The 19,925-nt window shown below is 45.1% G+C and overlaps 1 protein-coding gene across 4 annotated transcripts in view; it reads right to left on the reverse strand.

Moving 5' to 3' along the window:
* Positions 1-19,494, reverse strand: part of TBL1XR1 (TBL1X receptor 1) — an 85,239-nt gene extending 65,745 nt beyond the window's left edge. For 2 of the 4 annotated variants that reach the window (XM_042820288.1, XM_042820285.1), the window contains exon 1: positions 19,280-19,494. The gene's annotated coding sequence lies outside the window, so the exon portion shown is untranslated. Of the gene's footprint in view, positions 1-18,608; positions 18,628-18,857; positions 18,932-19,279 lie in introns of those variants that run through there. The other 2 variants (XM_042820286.1, XM_042820287.1) reach the window with 2 other exon arrangements.
* Between the last annotated feature and the right edge of the window lie 431 nt (positions 19,495-19,925).

Consider the following 19,925-nt stretch of genomic DNA (forward strand, 5'->3'; position numbering starts at 1 on the left):
TCTGCTTAACAAAACTTCTGCTACTGATTCTGACTGTAGGGATGATGCTGCTTTCCTCTCGGCAGGCTGCTTCACTAAGGTCTTACTGAAGACACACAGGAGATGAGCTTGTTTTCCCTTCAGCAGGATGAGCTTCTGGAACTGTTCTGCCTCAAGGACATGAAATGCTGAGACCAGCATCAAGTATACAAGGAAACGTGCCAACACTATAAACTTCTGCTGCAAGGATCACCCATGCCAACAGAAGGGAAAGTACAGTACATAAGCTGAAATGTGCCAAATCTTCCTTTGGCTACAATGGTTATTTCATCTCCACACCTTGTCTTCCTGCCATGAGAAAAAAAATTAGGGCTGAATTTCAGGGAGGATGAAGAGACAGCTGTGAAGAACCAGAAACCTGCAGGGAAGTCACAGCCCTGGTTCCTGTGCACCCCAGTAGCAGCCCTCATACCAGGGTTCTCAGAGCCCAACCTGCCTCTTCATCCCACTCCTCATCCTGCAACAATAGGGAAAAAAAAAGTGATCCAATTCCTATTCCTGCTCTAAGAAGCAAAAAGGAATGGAAGAAATGAAGTTCAACATGCATGCTGCCATTAATACACTAAGTGAGCAATTTCCCCATGATACCCACAGCAAAGCAGCACTGTCCTAATAAATGCCTATGTTTAATTTTAAGTCAGGAAATTCATTTTTGGTACAGATTTGAAGGCACAAGCAAAGGAGGCTCTCTAATATTGCTTTTGCTTTCTCTTAGGTGTGAACCCACAAGAACTTCAGTAAATGCACTGGAAGGCTTCACGGTTCTCCTGCTCTAGAGTTTTCTCTGTTCTCTGCAGAGATGTCTCACTGCTTCTCACCAAGCCACTGACATTTCCAAGCTAGCAGCCACAGTCAACCAGTGTTACTTCTCACTCTCTGGAAGAAACAAGATAACCATTAACTACAGCATCAGGGAAAATAAAATCCATGGTGTCTCGCTAAGTTAACACCGCATACCCACCACAATAAAAATAATCACCTTAGAAATCACAAACCCGATCATACAATTTTATCCTTGATGCCTCCCATAGCTTCTCCTACAACTCTTAGCCATTTTTTCTTGTTTCTCTTAACAAGCTTGCATGAGGTGACCTAGTTTATTTGCACTCCTCTCCAGCTGTGAAGAAAAACGTGTTAACGTAAACCAAATGGTCCCAGTCATTTTGAAACGAGCTTTTACCCTGTCAGCTACTCATCCTCTACCACCTCCGTCTACTGCCTTGACACCTTCCACCCATCTTTTCTCCAGGCCTCAAATCCCACCCGATGCCTTCCCGCTCTCTTTCAGGGCCGCAGCCACCCCTGCATCTCTGGCTTCCACCTCCAGCCCTTTATTCCTTACCACCTCCCAGAACCGGAGCAGCAGGGACAGGCACATCACCCAGCCTCTGCTAAACTGCAGGCTCAAAGCTTCAAACTCTGACCCAGAGAAGCTGGTGTCCGTGCCATCCTTGGCGTATGGCATTACTCAGGTTACTATTTTCATCTCTGCTAAAGCAGAATGTCTGGTAAGCTAATAGCCCTAAAATTGTGTAATACTGCAAACGGAACAAGGAAGAAGAGACAAGAAATAGCAGCAAGAAAAAGAACTTAAAAGTTTGTACTGCTCTAGCTTTCTTCTGCTAAGGAAAAAAAAAAAGAAATAATTAAACAACCTTGCAATAAGCTGCCTGGAGCGAGCTGCGTTCAAGTTCCCTCTAGTTTAATGACTACATATTTCCTCACTGCAGAGGCATACCTAAAACTGCCATGAGCCACGCACGAGCAAACAAGCATTTTGGTTGTTATGAGGGAGAATATTCAGTGAACACGTATCCAGTAAGTGCAAGCCTGAAGGACAGACTGAGAACTGTCATCAGGGAACGCAAAGAGCATATCACACAGAGGTGTAAAAGTCCACCATTTGCACAAAGCAATTTCCACTTCTTCAGTCACCTGAACTGAGTGTTGCTGTCAGAAGTCCACTTCCAGAAAACATTTGGAAGTTCACTTGTTGCTGCACTCACTCAGAAGATCCCAGCTGAATCAAGCCGAGGGCTCCTTCAGCTGAAGGTAGAACCCCACAAGGCTGCCATACAAGACAAAGCAAAGAGCTGGGAAGAAATTAAGTAGCTGAATTAAATTAGTATAAAACAGTGGAAGAGATGTGGCTGTGATGCAGCACACCTCGTGTTTCATCACACACTGCCTCTCCTCCCAAAGGCTGCAAATTGGTCATGTCACATTCTTGCCCATTCCCTGGAAATGCAACAGGCAGACAGCACAAATGAGGAGCCCATACATGCACCTAGCTCTGCCTGCATTTTTAGGTAGTTCAGACAATTTATGCAGTCTTTACATCACAGTAAAACCAGAAAGATGAATATGAATGCAGATCATAGCAGTCCACGACCACTGGGATGTGGTCCTGGCCAACCCTCTCTGGGTGTCTGCTTGAGCCACGTAGACCCAGAGGATCCTTCCAATCTTTCTGTGATTTTCCATCTGGCCACGTATCGTGGGCAATTACAGCAGAAAGCTTCAACAGCAGCATGCAGATTTTGGGTTCTTCAGTATCTGCTCTCTGAAACTGCACAGCTGCTTACACTTGTTACGCAGAGTAACTACCAAAATAGCAAAATATCCTATTGCACTCAAAGCTTATCATTTCCAGGAACAAATGGCTCCAAAAAATGCTGCAGGAAGTCATCACTGATGAAGAACAGGTCCTGCCTAACATCCAGCTATGCAATGCTGCACAGGACAGACCAGAACCAGAAGTTATGAGCAAGTAAAACCAGTTCAGTGCCCTCCATACAAACAAGGCTTAATGCTTCCGATCCATCAGGCAGCCCAGAAATTAACTTGGTGAACCAACTTAAACAAGCACTTGCCTAGCTCTTCATAATCTTCCACCGAATCAGCAAGTGTTCTTCTTAAGTGAGCTCATCCCTTCCTACTCCAAAACCACATGCACTGTATGTGACTTCACCCTTGGACCGTCCAAGGCCTTGACCATCCTCAACTAAAAATCCTGAAACTGGTTATTAAACATCCATCCCCACTGCAGTCCAAAAGCAGACAATGTAAGTTCCTTCAATCGTGGTGTACTGACAAGACACAGAAAACACTCAGACACAGCTTGGTATGACAGTAAAGCACTTCACACGTCTTCCAGCAGTAACTCCTTAAGATCCACCTTCACAGTCTTTCTTCAGCAACTTCTCACACCACAGCCATTCCCAACACCAACCCAATTTTTACTTTCAGTGACACTTAGTCTCTCCCTGCTTAAAGCCTATGTCAACTTGTATTTGTCAGTTCCAGCCTGACCTGTTCACAAAACATAAGAAACTGCCTCTTATCAGATCTGTCCACAGGCCACCCATACCATCACAAGACTTTCTCCCAGTAAAAGCTGGGATCAAAGCCAGCCATGCTGTCAGAATGAACTTAGACTCAAAAGGAAGTCAATTCAAGATGAGACCTCTCAAGCTATGAAGTACATCTCATCACCACAAGTGATAAATGAAAATAGAAGTCACTTCTCTGCAAGCCACATATTTTCCTAAGTGAAGTCTGATTTCAAAAGATAAGTTTTTCTGAGCTACAGACAGATCTACACTGCAATACATGTAGGGTGATTAAGATCAGCTGGGGACAAGACATCAGTCCGAGCCTCAGCAGACTCAGCAACACGAGGAAACTGGGCCTACAAACACTTGAGGAGGCAGAGCCCTGGCCACAGAGTCACAGCCACAGGCTGGGAACTCACCCTAGCAGGCTGGCGGCGTCCTGCCGCGCGTACTGCGGTGCATCCCACTGCCAAGGCATTCGAGTTATTGTTTGCCTACCATTTGTCTCAATTATTCTGCATGCCTATCGTAACAGCTGGGACATTCTATAAAATATAAAATAAATATTTCACAAAAATGTAATTTTATAAGAATCTTGCTGTGAATTAATTGTATCAACATAATGAACGACAAAATAAAAATTACCCCATAAATAATGAAGTCCATCAGCCTTGCCATGCCGTCCCATTCCAGTCATTATGCCAGGCCACCAAATACCAGAACTCCAAGGAAACAGAACTAAACTATTTCATTCACACATACACAAGATAATAATAATAATCAGCATTTGTGTCCCCAGAGCATCAAAACAGATACTCCAACCACAGAAACTCAATGAGTTATCTGATGGCTCTGGACAGCATTCAAAACATTGCAATTTTTCCACCTCAGTATACACATAGCAAATATGCCTTCAGAAGAAAAAAAAAATCATAGAATTAAGCTAGTTTCATCAAAAATTCTTCCCTGCTCATCTTGCTTAAGCTACCCACCACAGAATGCTATCATAACATTACTATCAATAGTCCCTTTAAAAAATAATAAAATAAATCATATCTACTGTAGGGTCAGAATGTAGAAACAGGTGGATGTGCCACAAGAACCTGGTTTTGGTATTAGACCTGGATAAAGCTGAAACAGTTGGGAATGTGCTGGAGGAGCTGGCTGCTCTACTGGCAGCGAATGAAGAATGCTTTTTTATTGAGAAAGGTCGACACCAGCGAGAAGCTACAGGTGTTGAGCAAACATTACTGCTGTTGTAATCGATAATTATATGCTCAAGCAGCGAGGAGGAGTTTGAAAGGAAAAACTGTGCAGCATTATTTTATGGATTTGATGTTGTTTTGCTTTGGAGAAGAACCTTACTGAGATGGATTTACTGTTTCAAAAAAATAACAGTAAAAAAAAAAACAGACACTGTATCATAAGCACTAACTGTCTTCCAAGAACAAATTCTGCAGAGGTGTAAGAAATTGAAGACAGAAAAGCCTTTTATAATTTGGACTACCCCTCCAACTGGCCCAATGGTACAGCAAGTTCTGCATTCCAGACAGCATTTATTCTGCAGACACAGCTCTCACTACTGCCAATCCGACATTACGTTCGCCATTCCTACTTTCACTTAAAGAAAAGGAATAATTAGTTGCCTGATGCAAGGATTTCAGCAGTCGTGTTTATTCTGTCATGCCCTTAAAACAAGCATAAGTAGATAAAAGCCTAATTTATTGAGCAACATTATGCAATTGCCTTCTTGTGAAAATATATTCAGACATCTCTCCCACCGTTTGATTTCTACTGCTCATTTCATTTGTCTTGCTTCTACCCATCACTCCACTACTTTCCTTTCTAACTCTGGGATTTATTAACTTGAGAAAAAGCAATTTCAGTATTTCTACTAAAGCAATACTCAGCATATGTCTAGCATCTATATTTATACAACTCTAGAACTGGAAATAAACATGATTTTTGTATTGGCACAATACATTCTCTTTAATGAGACATCATTCCTCGTATCGTTTTACCAAGAATTATTTTAGCCATAGCCAAGTCCTTGTCTCAATTTACGCACCAGGAAACAAACATCCAGGAGGCTGAATGGAAACTTCTCCTTACATATGAAAGCACACTTCAAGGACCGAGGGTTGGCCTTACCCTCCTCGCACCTATGGGCAGCAGGGCTTCCCAGACACACCAAGAAAGGCATCCAAGGGAAGAGAGAGAGATGCCGAGGGAGGAGCAGCTCTGGAGCTTGCTTCCATGCAGACATGAAGAACCCAACCACGGTGACTTTCCCAGCACTGTGCCAAAACCATTCGTCCAAGCTGAGCGTGTGCTTCCTACATGACGTCAGATGTCTGGGCAGACAGCCAGCTTCCTATGGAAGTGATTTCAATTTAACTGTATTTATCATACGATTAATTGCATAAAGAGCCAGCAGCTTGCATAGGTATCCTTAAATTTTTGAATCTAAGAAAACAAAATACATTTTTTAAAATATGAAGAGACTGAGGTAAACACATACAGATTTCATGCCTTTCTCTAAATGAATTCAAGAAAGGAGCAGATGCTGGCCAAGATGAATTCCATCCTTGCTCAGCTGGGACTCAGCAGCCTATGATGCAAAACTGAACATTCCCTCTTCTGCAACTTCACAGTTATTCACAGTTATAATGGCTTCAAGCTACGGCAGGGGAGATTCAGGCTGGACATGAGGAAGTATTACTTTTCAGAAAGGGTGGTCAGGCACTGGAATGGACTGCCCAGGGAGGTGGTGGAGTCACCGAGCCTGGGGGTGTTCAAGGAAAGACTGGATGTTGTGTTGAGGGACATGGTTTAGTAGGAGCTATTGGGAATAGGTGAACGGTTGTACTGGGTGATCTTTTAGGTCTTTTCCAACCTTGGTGATTCTATGATTCTATGATTCTATTCCATACCCGTAATTATACCCTAAACAGAAAGCCTTGCCCTTCTACTCATGCTTCCTAATAGGCTCTCACAGCCTCAAGTCTTCTGTAAGCGTTCACAATTTTTTTCCTTTATTTCAAAACATTTCTCTTTGGTGATGTACAGAAAACTCCACCCAACCAAAAAGCCAAAGCGATGTGAACACAGCTACAGGTCACTGAAACGAGCTCTCCTTGTCCCACACAGGGCACTACCAGCACCTCCGTGCACTTCCACCTCGCTGTGTTCACCTACAGAACTCAGCACTCACACTAAAGTTTGAAGCATAGGGAATGCACACTCCACAATATGCTCTGGGATGGGAGGAAAGCAGAAATGTAAACTAAAAAGGAGAAAAATAACTCAATCTTGTCTTCTGCAGTATTTACTGCACACGGCGTATTTGCAATAGTGTGGATCACGTATCACTGTGAAGAGCATTATACAGCAAAGTGCTCAAAAACATTCCACACATTTGGAGAAAATGAATTGAATGCGTCCATCCAGGCAAGGACACTTCTGCAGGAACCATCTTTTACAATATAAATCCATAAACAGGTCCTTAAAAGAATCTGCATTATCAACACATGCAAACAGAGTGCTTTTCAAGTTATTCCCGGCCAAAGATGATGTTATAAAAGCCAGGCCATGCACACTGACTAAAAATCCCTGCATGCCTCACAGCACAGACAGTAATACAAAGGATACTTCACACAGAAGCACAGAACAGCAAGCATATCCTAAATTGCATGGCTTGTTTAAAATTTATTTATCCACTTTTGCTTTTGACTTGGCGTATTTTGCAACCATAGTGAAGCAACAGAAACTAAATAAATGCAAACTGTAACCATGCTATGCCCAGTGCTTATGCACAGGCCCAACTCTGCCTTCTGCAGGTATACTCTACACGGACCATGTGATAAATACGTAAATATGAAATCACACACTATATTGCAAACCAAAAACAATACTCCTCATCGACCCAGGAGAATGCACACTGTGCCATGTTCTCTCTCTGATTCTTCTTTTTATTCTCCACTTCATTTTCATAATGGTCCAGCACTTATTTTGCAGACTTCTTATACCATCTCCTCTCTAAGGTATGTGAATAATTTAGTCACCAGTAATGCATTATGCAATTTATTTTCAGCCAACAGCACAGCCCTCGTTAGGTGCAATTCATGGCAAGAAGCAGTTAATTATGGTAATTCATCTGCAGACCTAGGTGAGCAATTTCACTGTTATTCTGCTATCCTACTTAATATGCATATGTTGTATAAGAGCAGTTAAATGGCAACTTTCAGAAATGACATCCCAAGCCCAGATTCTGTAACGAGCTCTGAACCCAGCTCTGACACAGAGCTACAGTAAACATTGCTTCTGGGAGGAGAAAGAGTCGATTTCCACAAACCAGCCTGCAAGACGAGGGCTTAAGGCAGACTGCTGAATAGTCCTCTACAAGATCCAGGAATTAATTCTATGCTATTGCATTGCACTATTTGCAGAATGGTATGCGATCATATAATTAGAGACCGTATAGTACACTCACACAAAGAACACTTTGGGGCTTGCTGGGGAGGGTGGGGGGAAGGCTCTTCTTAGAAGAAAATTACACTATCTGGCAATTCAGAGCTGATCTCAACAAGTCAGCAATCCTACCAGAGAGCTTTTCCCTCACCAACTTCAGAGGAATACCTTTTCAGGTCTGATTTCTGCACGAGGAACAAAGAGTTCCAAACAAAACCAGCTGAGATTTTCAGTCATTAATATGTCAGAAGTCTAAATAAAGCACTGTAGGAAAATAATCCAGAATGTACATCGATATAAAAAAATAATTCCTAAACCACAGCTCAATGATTACAGTGACTGGGAGCAGAGATGGCATTTGGTTCCCAACCAACACTACAAGAAGCGCTTTGGAAAAGTGGGAGAAAACCGTCCTGTCTGGCAGCTGTGGCAGGAGGGGAGCCGGGAAGGAAGGCCTCAGCCTGCAGCACTCAGCTCCTCAGCCCTACCAGCAGTGTGGAGAAGGCAGTGCTCCAGCCTGGGGCTCCTCCTCACTCCCCTCTGCCTCAGCCCTCGGTAGCTGGGCTGCAGACTTCAAAGCCCCGCTGCTAGATGCTGCAGATGGTCCTGCGCTGAGGAGCACAAAGGCACCCAATGGAAAGTCCAGCTGTCCTTAAGTAAAAATCTCAGGAGCTCGACCTGCTTTGGTCAACAGGCCAAACTGACCGACTGAGCTAAGAGCGTGTGCACAGCACTGGAGTTCAGGCATAAGCCAAGCCTAGAAATCTGCAACCCAACCCTCCAAACAAAGCCTTGAAGTCATAACAGGCTTCAACGGCTGCTGCCTTCCTTCTGGAAGGCAGAGGAACTTCAATGTGAGCACGGTGTCCTCACAGAGCACTGCTCCACGCCATGCACATACACAGCCTCTCCATCTAACCTCACACTTGGGTACAGCTGCAGGTACAGCAGCAGTGCCTCCAGCTTCCCTCGGAGCTGCTTCGTGTGCTACAATGGTGCTTTGCTGGAATTCAAAACTAAAACAAAGTGGTGTTTAAAGAGTGTAAAACTGCATAAGCCAAATAACACGCTGCAAATACTTCAGTCTTCCAAGCAAAAGCTACTTAACTTAAACTTCAACAATTTTAAGGACACAACAAAGCACGTCAGACATTGAGACAAATGTCGGGTTGTAGAAAATTTAAAAAATAAAAAAAAAATGCTACCCACTGTTGCCATCATTTTAAGCAGTTTGCTTTTTATCCTCCTGAAACACGTGTGGCACTCAAATTACAACTTAACAAATGTACATATCCCCAGCTATTTAAAACAAAAAATCTGAAACATTAAATGTAAATATTTCCACTCGAGCCGAGACTGGAAAACTGTCAGCCCCTAAAATGAGCTTCACAGAGCCTTAATGCATCTGCAAATGGCTTACTTGCTAAACATGACAAGCAAATTCCGAAATAAAGGGAAACCCTTTTTCTCACCACACACACTAATATTTTTCTTTCCTGGAGCTTGGATCACTTCCAGAGAACCTGAATCGACTTAAATAGAGTGATAATATATGTCTTACAAAGAACACATCGACTGTCTCCAACCACCAGAAAATGGTTCAGCAAGGAAAGGAGTTCACTCAGCTCTTTCAAAAATATCCGAGGCTCACAATTAAAAGCTTTTTTTTTTGCTTTTTTTTTTTTTTTTTTTTTTTTAATTTTTATCAATTAGGACCATGGCAACAGTTCTATGCGGTAACAAAGGATGACACTACACAGGAATAAGACACTTTCATTCTGGAGTCATTCCAAAAAACGGGAGCGCACTGTAAGTTCACTCTTTTAACTTCAAGCCACACTACCCAGTGAGTATAAATGCTTTCTTGCAATGTTTGAGGGTTTATTAGAGTGCTAGCAGGATTTTCTTTTTAAATTAACCAAAAGATACTTCTCAGTGTGGAGTAGAGTGAAAACAAGGCGGCACAAGACAGAAATATGTTTGACAATAGTAAAAAGCACTTGTAGACAACTTTCAGCACTATTCCCAAACTGATGAGATTTCCCAAATTCAGCAAAGCCACTCTAAGGAAGAGCAGGCCAAGTGGAATTGCAACCATGTGACGAAGAGCACGTCACTACTTACGGCCATTCCACATATGCACAAATGCAAGCAGCAAGGTGCTGTGGGAGCACGAGCACTATGTCCAGGAAGGCCATGAGGAGCACACACCGGTGTCTTTTGGCACTTCATACAACATTCCATCTCCCCCTTACTAAGGACACGAACACTCTGAACTTCATGAACCGCACAGCCCGACGTTAACAGAGCCCTGCACCATGCATGGACTACCAAAGCCTGTGACACACATAACCAGGAGGTGCCTCCTGCGTGCAGTCCCTGCCATGGTACTGCATGGACAAACTGCAGCAGAGCTCAGGAGAGGTCTGAAAACATCACACAGTGACCCACAAAATACATTCCACTATCATATGGCACCCACATTAGGATGCCAAAAGCTTGCCATTCGTTCTGTATCGGAATTAGGGGGATACTTTACACTGTCTGTAAGACACCACAACTGGAGAAGCCTTCTACTGCTGGGTAGGCAGACACACAGCTGACACTGTCACAAGCAGGCACGGCAGCAGCCACAGCCACCAGCAGCCTCGGTGCTGCTAAGTGTTTACATGTCCCGGTAGCACCTGCCTGGAGTACCATCCTGGTGCATGTTGTTTGCACGAACTACACTGCAAAGACCAGTTTCTGAAGAGGAAAAATGACTACTCAAGCAAGGCCACAAGCTAACAACAAGAAAAAGCAAACAAATATAGTCTAACAATTAAAAACACTGTACAACCAACTACATTGGCATTATTAAGATGTGCAAAAAGCAACAAAGAAACCGCTGTAGACAGACTAATCTTTCTGAACATCCCCAGGCAATTTCACTGGGATTCTCCCCCAGATGCCACTGGATGATTACATCCACAGCTAAGTTTGCCCCTGCAGCAAGTCCCTATTACATATATTCTAGTTACACTACATATATCCTAATTGTAGCAATTCACCAACAGTAAAAGCAATCCAGAGATGATCCACGACCCGCTGGCTTCAGTAGAAATGAGGTTCACTGTGACCAAGAGTAAGGGATACAGATGCAGTAGAGTTTCAGGAAGAAATCTGTTACTGACACTCCCAAAAGCACACCTTGCATTCTTTCAGCCCAAGCACACATATGCCAGAGGGACAGTACGAGCTCCTCTTCCACAGGCCTTACTGGGCAACAAGTGCAACAAAGTTTATGATACATTAGCCTTTTATTTTATGTTCTGCAAAAAAGTTAATGAAAAAAAAAATAAAAAAGGCACTTCAATATCAAGCAACAGACTATTATGCACATTAGGCTGTTTCAGGATTAAGTTGAAACATGAATTCTCCAAAGACAAGCATTCAGCTCTGAAGTCACAATTCTGCAAACTCATCTGTGCAGCGCAGGACAAAGGCGGCTGTCCGCACGTATCAGCTTGCAGTATCAAAGCTATATTTGTTCACCTCGAACAATGGGGCATGTGACTTGTCAACACTACCCACAATAAACACAATAAGATAAGGCCATGACTGATTTCATCACAACTTTGTTTTTGTTCATTTCAAGTCAATGCCAGTAAAATTCATGGCATGAAATCCTTTATTTCACAAAGCTCAACTCGCAGCGCACTGAGCTTCCCATTCAAACTTCTTCAGCTTCTTGCGCTCTCACTAAACACCCATGCCAACCTCCTCTAAAGCCTCCCTTTGACTTGAGCGAGCCTTGGATCGATGCTTTACGTGGGAAGCCAGGATTATTTTTATCAATTAAAGGCCCTGACAAACCCTGTCAGCCCCGTCTCCTCTCTGCCAGCGGCAGTCAGAGCTCCTCGTGGCACGGCCACCGCACCATGGGCTGCACAGGAGGGGCAGCTCCTCTGTACTCGCTGAAGGTGGGAGAAAGGGGCAGAAAGAGTAAAGGGGGAAAACAAAAAGGTCATGAGGGAAAGGCACGAGTCTGGAGCAAAGCACTGACTGAAGAACAGATGGGGAGAAGGTGAAAGAATAGTCCTAAAATCACAGGAGCAGAAAAAGAAAGGAAGGAAATCAAAAAAGGGGAGATTAGAAAAACAAATAAAGACTTAGAAGGGATTACAATGAAATGATGCAAAGCGCAGTGCCCGAGACAGAGCCCCATGTGCAGCAGCAAAGCCCGTAACAGCAAACAGGGGAAGCAAAACCAGGCAGAGCAGAGGGCAGGAGCCTGCGGGAAGGTGTGTGTGTTCACGAGAAGAGAGCAGCTCAGCCCTACACCACTCACGTTAATTAGCAGGGCCTCAAAGGGTTTCTTTAATGATACGCAACAGCAGTAGCCCCAACAGCACTCTCCTATTCTTCTGAGCTAACAAATAGAACCAGACAGCCATGGGCATGTGGATGTACATTACAGTTCTAAACTTACCACTTATAGTAATATAATGCAAATGAAATCTGATTAATTTGATCACTGAAAACATTTTTGAAAACATAGCATTTCTTTCTTCTCCCTTGGAAAGCTCCATCCCAGGAGCAGACAGTTACACAAGGCAGCAAGGAAAGCAGGGAGCACGTGACACCAACAAGATTTGGCATATTTAACATGCTAAGGAGCAGCAGAAAGCTGCATTTATCAAGGTCCAACATACACAGCTCTGATGCTGGCTGGTAGTTCAGCAGAACAGAAAGCCTCAGTCTGTGTGATGGAAGCACTTCTGGGTAAAGGCCGACACTTCTCATACCTGCAGAGCCTCTGGTAGCAAGTCACCAACAGCACCGAAGAGTGAGTCGGAACATCCCGTGGGCTATTTCAAAACTCCTCTGAGCCCTCACTTAATTTAAAACTCTCTTTAGGGTTCCATCCATGCAAGCAGGATGGTTACAAGGGCAGCTGTGCCCCCCAGCACGCCCATCCTGGCCCCGCTGCAGCAGAACCCCGTGGCTGGCCCAATGTGGGGATAAGGCGATGGGAACCCCCGGCCCAGTGCCCACAGAAAGCAGAGAGCTCATTTCTAGGAGATAAGCAACGCTCATCTGTTTTGCCAGAAAACTATGTACCTGGGTGCCCAGGCCCCCAACAAACAGCCAAGGAGGGATCTGACAAAACACTCCTACAACTTCATTTCTAATGCATTTTGTACTGTGTGTTACAAGGCAGAATCTTATAGAGGCCCTTGACGAACTAGAAACAACCCATATCGAAATAACCTTGCATGTGCAGACAGCAGAGGAACCGACTAGCATGGCCTTTGCCAACAGTACAATAAACACATTGATATTTCTAATGTAATCAAAGGCCATTCAGAATTTGCCGTGGAAGATGGTAACAGACATACAAAGCATTTTTCTTACAACTCAACCACTTGAGACAAGTATTTACTATAATGATGAAAGCTGTTAAAAAAAGTTGGTTTACATTAATCAGCTACATTTAGATATCCGTTCCTGCTATCAGATTGAGCTTACCAGAACTGCTTAGTAGGCTTTTTCACTCTGGCTTTCTCTTCTAATTGCAATTAAACATTCGGAAGTTTTGTATTTCTACGTTTTCTCATCTCACACGGTGCTGGAAATTTACCATCTAACCACGATACACCAGATTGAAGAAATTCAGTTGTGCATTTGAAACACAGTGAAAAATCAGGTTCCACATCTGCATCAGCAAAACACTCCCATTATAAAGAGAGCACAGGCCCTGCTCCTGTACACCTCAGGTCTGCTGCATCAGCCGTGGGAAACAGCTTACCTGTTGCTACACAACACGTGTTTGCAGCACAATTTATTTCATGCCAACATTAATAGATGGTTTGACAACACTGTTCTTCATTTTCCTCCATCCGCATCTGCGCTAACTTTGCTTTGAAAGTACATTACAAAGTATTAAATCTGAACAAACACAACTCCAAAGTAAATACGCTGCAGATTCACAAATAGCCGCCGTGGCAAAACTCCACATTTTCACAGAACGCTTCCTAATTAAAATCTATCGCTAATAGTTTGCATTTCAGGAATGCATGTTTCTGTTAACATCCAAGCAAAAAAATTCTGCGCTGGGGAAGAATGTTGACATCCGTACAAAAATTAGCTGCGATTCCTCGTTTAACAGCCGTGTTCCCTTTGCAGCACACGGCAGCGCAGGACACACTGCCAAACCGAAAGCACCAACACTTCCTTTAACCTAGCACAGGACAAATAAATGCACTCCAACAGCTTCTATATCTTGCATGCCCTACTTTTTTGACCCAGATCTCTTGTTATTTCCCCCATAGGTCTATGCAATAGCAAAACTATTTTTTCCTACAAATTTAGACTTAATCTAAAAGAGGTAAAGTTGTCATCATTTCTGTGAGCTCAGCAGACCCAGAAAGGGGGGAGGGGGCCAGCAAACAGACTCAGTTCAGATGAAATCAATTGGTATTTTAACATAACATTTTCAGCCACGCTTAATGCTGCCAACTGCTGAAACCAATAGCAACAATTCTCACCTGGCCCAACACAACTGCAGGTTAGACCATTGCCAGTGATAAATGAAAAATATTTAATATTTGTATAACTCTTTTTCAAGGCAAAAATATACGTTCAGAAGTCACACTGACACTCAAGCACCTATCAGTCTGGCCAAAAATGCCCACAGAAGACACGCACAACTCACTGTACTTCCTCTGTGCCAGTCTAGAAGACTTCTAGGAATCAAAGTGCTCCGTCCTTGCCCGCTACTCTCAGGGAACCAGCAGGGGACTGGAATCCACCCCACGTGTGCCTGCTGTCAGAGTTTCCAGCTCTGAGCTTGGCCAGAGGTCATCCATGGGCCTGAACTTTAACACCAGTAATGTCAAAGGGACGCAGCTTATATATCTACAGCTCCAAACCTTGACAACGTCTGTGGTTCAGGCACCACGTATTCATAAATAGTAAATATCTGACTTGCAACTCGTAACCTTGGGAAAATGTTTGGTTGTAGAGGCGTTCAGAAGAGTTGTGGAACATGTCACACAGTCCCAACTCACACAATCTGCAGTAGGTCACCAGCCAGCTCCATGGCAGACTCACACAAAGGCAGGGAAGCGACTCAATCTCCCTGCCTGCCCACCAGCGGGTTAAAGGAGTCCCAGCATGAGCTGCAGACAGCTGGATGCTGCCCAGCCAAGGACTGCACCGCTCCAATGACCAGACCAGCACCTCCGCACCTCCAGCCAGCTGGAACAGCACTGTATGCAGTTCTGCACAGAGCATGGGATGTGGAGAGTCTGTTATGCATGCCTACACTGAAGAGAAACAGAGATGCATCCCCAAAAAACACTAAAAGGAGAAAAATATGTTTCTTCTTCGGATGATTCTAAATTTTTTAATGCCAGACAATATGAACAAACATGATTGCTTCTTTGCAACATGGAGTCTCAAGAATTACAATAAACACAACAGCCTTCACTAATACAACTCCCAGAAACAGAAACTACACCCTAATGGGATTTTGCAAAAGCCAGCAAGCCATGCACGAGACTTGTTTCGAGATGCTGAGCACACGCGGCGACTGCCAACTCGAAGCACAACTGTGGGGACTCAGCACCTCTGAAAACACAAGCGTATCAGTACCCTGCTTCACAGATGTGGAAGGGCCCCGCGCAGGCGCTGAACCAGGCAGGCACGCAGCACTGCTTCTGAAACAAAGTACTGCCAATTCACCGAGCACTTTCATCATTATTTCTGAGATAAGAACACATACCTCACAAGTCTCTTTAGCAAGCAGCCCCCCAGGGCTCAGCTGCACCATGGCTAGCCAAGCCAGCAGGACCTGCGAAGCCAGCAGTTGGACACGTTTTCCCATTCAGCCACGCAAGCTCCCAGTTGGGATGACCACTTGTTTGTTACCAAGGAAGAAGTTCATAAGGCTCCTTTGTAGAATAAAAAGGAGGGCGCAAAGGACTGAAGAGAACCAACGTGGTACTGGAATTCAACATCAAGGTTTCAGAGGATCTGTTAAAATACAGTTCTACGGGTCTTTCAGAAACAAAGGAAAACTCAACTCCCAGTTCAAACATGGCCATTAAGACTCCGTGGTGTTTTGTATAAGCCATTTCAGCCTTGTTTTCATGAGAAGAATGGAAAGGGCCTCCCTGTTACGGCCAAGGTAGCACAAGGCAGAACCTGAACAAGAACACAGCTCGTAGTTCCCACACAAACGGCAGTGATTTCCAGACCAGACTTCCACACTTCTATACTCAACCCACCAACTCTCCTGAAATGACAGCCATGCTGCTGCAATCTCACTGCTTCTTACCTCAAGTCAGCTAATTCAATTTTGCTAAATTAAAAGAAAAAAAAAAAAAATGGAGTCAATATATTCCCCTACAGTTTCATCTGCAAAAGATAATTCTTATTCCTTATTTCATTGTCATACTTTATCTCAGAGGAAACCAATTACGAGATGAATAAGGCAGTCTCTATCCACTCTGTTTGGTATCACTAGATGAACTTTTTCCTAGTAAAGTCACTCTTCTCATTAAGCTACTTCACAGAAATTAAGACCATCTAATTTGAGACCACAGTGCTTGGAAAGCTGCACATACTGAGGACAGCAATACCTGAAGCAATGGCAGGAATGTAGGAACCGTTTCTTCAACGCTTGTTAATTTGAAGGTACAAAATTAATGCTGCAATGCAACACAAATGCACTGAGAAAAGCCATCAATCATCTTTCCTAACAGTAAGCTTCAGACATTTCTTCACCTAACACAAATATTTATACTTATACTAAGAAAACGAGCACACAGAAAGTCTATTCTCCTATTGTCACTTCTTGCAGCAGCCCTACATGGGCGCGCTGTGTACGTACGCTTTCACTTCTCTCCCGGCCCACAGTACTTGCATGAGCAGATGGTTACAGCTTTAAACGCACACGTTACTGAGGACTGTGCAGCACACACATGTAAACACACAGTAAGGGTGGTCACACACAGGGCATTAATCACAACTCTCAGTGTAAACAAAATGAATGTTCTTAGAACTTAGCAGTACTTCCACACAACACACCTCAGCATTTCCGCAACCTCCCCGTCTCGTCAGCAGCAGAAGTCCCCTCCACTGAAGTCACCGAGCTCATGGTACCATGACCCCAAACGGCCAAGGGCCATGGAGCTGACAGGACAGCTGGCCACACAGGCACAAACTGGGGCTCCGCATGTACTGAGGAAAGGTGCCTCACTGGCCACGCTTTGGCCTCCCCAGAACACTGAATAGCACTTTGATACCAAAAAAAAAAAAAGATCAGCATCAAGAAAGAGGCACATCCCACTGCCTGCCACTAATGCAAAACACACTCATCTGTGTGCGACTCAACAGACATCTGTGGAGCTCATTCAGCCGAGCTATGCTGCTGATGTGCATGAAGTTGTGTGTGTTTCTTTACAGGACTTCCTGACTTCTGCACAATTATATCCTTGTAGGATGTGGGTCTTTATTGCCACTACAAAATTTCTAACAGCAAACACATTCTGACTCAAACGTGAAGTCCATGTTAAATTAAATTCTGCATTCAAAATCAAGTTAGGTAAAATAACTCAGTTTGCGTTACGTTATTTGGATCTGTTCTTCCTAACTAAAAAATATTACCTGAAAACAACATTATAAGCAATTTTGACTATTTCCCCTAATCCATCCATGCCTCTTTATGCATAGGCTTGTAGCACTTTTTAGCATCAAACTCTTTCATGATAGAAACAGAACTCCGAAGTGCTGTTCCTAGGTACTTAGCACTTACGTGATGCCTTACAACTTCAAAGCACTGCACAGACATCAATAATTACCATAGAGAGCAAAAACTGAAAACACCTATATTAACAAAAATGGAGAAAAAAATCATGACTACCTGTTTGAAGGGGAAAAAAAGCTTAAGAAAGAGAACCTAACTGTAATCATGACATTCTTCATGCTATCAACACACGCTACGGCTGTGCATATTGATATGAAGAAAAAATTATCAACTCGTGCACAGCATCAGAAGAAAGTCAAACCCAACTCCTTCCATACTCTCACATCGCACTTCCATCCCACGGAGAGAGGAGCAAACATTTCCAGGCGCTCTCTAGCACCACGTTCCCAAGGCATGGCACCACACCAGCCTTTGTTTTTACAGAGCCAATTCCATACTCCCCAAGAAACCCAACAGCGGTAACAGTATAAGGTCCCAGGTGATGTTAAGACACTGCTGTTCCATTGGGCCTTACCCAAAAGGAAAGCAAAATAAATGGCTACAAGAAACTACAGAAAGTTTGTTACTTTGATGCACAGTGCACCACCCGCATCCTATGGCCAACCCATCAAACAGCACAGCTCCTCTTCTCTCCGGCCAGCAGGAACAACCCAGGAACAACCTCTCCTCCACAGACGCTCACCAAAGTTCAAAGACATACAAAAGGATTTGCAAGACCAAGCCTTAACAAAACATGTTCTGAAAGAAGCGCTCACACAAACGCACCCAAAGGAAGGCCCCAACCCAACTTCACGGCGCTGGGCCTTGACTCAGGCTGGCTTGGCACAAGCCAAGGCCCCACACCAAGCCCCCAAGCAGGGGTAGCGCCCAGCAGCACAGCAGAGCCCTCGGGATACAACCAAACGCCCCATCCACGCTCAGCGCCACGGGACGCTCAGCCCAGAAGGCCCCCAAATCCGCTCCTCCCGACCGCAGCTGGCTGAGCACACAGGAGCACGTCGCGTGGTCACCTCAGACATCAGCCCCTGATTCACACCGAACGGAGCTCGAGGCGGCCGGGCACACCGGAGAGCGCACACAACTTCCCTCCTAAACTTCCCCGCGACCAACGCGCCCAACTTCCCGCACCGCTCACGTGCGGCACCCACAGCCACAAACTTTCCTCCCGGGGCCCCGCAGCCCCGGGCCGGACCACCGCCCCTCCCCCCAACCTCTGGCCGGGCCCCGCGGACCCCCGCGCCGCCCTCCCGGCCCCGTACCTCCGCAGCTCGGTTCGATGCCTTTTTCCCCCTTTTTAATCTATTTTTTCTCCTCTCTCTCTCTCTCTCTCTCTCTCTCTTCTCCCTTTCCCCTCCCCCTCCGCCAGAAGTAAATATGTACGGAGAGGAGCGGGGGGAGGGGAGCGCTCCTCTTTACACAAATCGAGCTAAAAATAGGCGATCCGACACCCGCCTCGCCACGGCTCCTTTATTTAATTCACCCCCGACGCCTCAACGTTGCGTTTCCCCCCTAAAAACCTCCCCAAAACGCGGCCCGGTGGGGGGAGGGGCGGCCAGCGGCGGCGCGGGTTGGGGGAAGGGACGCGGGGACCACCCCGCACCCCGCAGCCACGCGCACCCCCACGCCGCTTCCGAAGCCCCCCGGATCGGCCCCGAAGCGGCGCCCATCCCCCGGCACTTACCTGGGCGGCGGCGGCGACGCTCCCCTTCCCTGGGAGCGGAGGCGCGAGAGGAATCCGCCCGCGTCCGCCTCTCCTCCGCGGTTGTTTTTATACGGCCATAGAGACAGACGGGCACATGTCTGTGTGTGTACACACCGAGATGGATAATCGCTTTTTTATTATTATTATTATTGTTATTATTTTAAGTCCACGGCGAGAGGTAAAAAAAATAAAAATAAAAATAAAAAGGGGGAAAAAAAAAAAACACCACACACACGGGAGGAGGAGGAGGAGGAAGAAAAAAAAAAAAAAAAAAAAAAAAAACCCCCCCCCCCCACCCCCCAAACAGCGCTGTTATATTAAATTATATCCAGAGCCAGCGAGGGGGGGAGGGGAGGGTGGGGAAAGAGGGGGGATTAGAGATTAAGTCCCGAGGAAGGAGGAAAAAAAGTAATATCTGTGTGTGTGCGCGCGTGTGATTTAGATTGAGGAGGAATTGAGGCAGAATGTGAAAGCTGTTACTAAGGGAAGGAGCCAAACGGCTCGGAGCAGCCAACGGCTCTCAGACACTCCGCGCCGGGAGAGGGTGCCCAGCCGCACGGAAATGGGCGCGGGGGGAGCGGGGCCGCCGGGAGGGACGGGAGAGCGGGAGGGAGCGGCGGAGCGG

Source organism: Centrocercus urophasianus, unplaced genomic scaffold (assembly GCF_019232065.1).
Source record: "Centrocercus urophasianus isolate 14NV4802_14NV808 unplaced genomic scaffold, USGS_Curo_1.0 seq_19, whole genome shotgun sequence".
Classification (NCBI taxonomy): domain Eukaryota; kingdom Metazoa; phylum Chordata; class Aves; order Galliformes; family Phasianidae; genus Centrocercus; species Centrocercus urophasianus.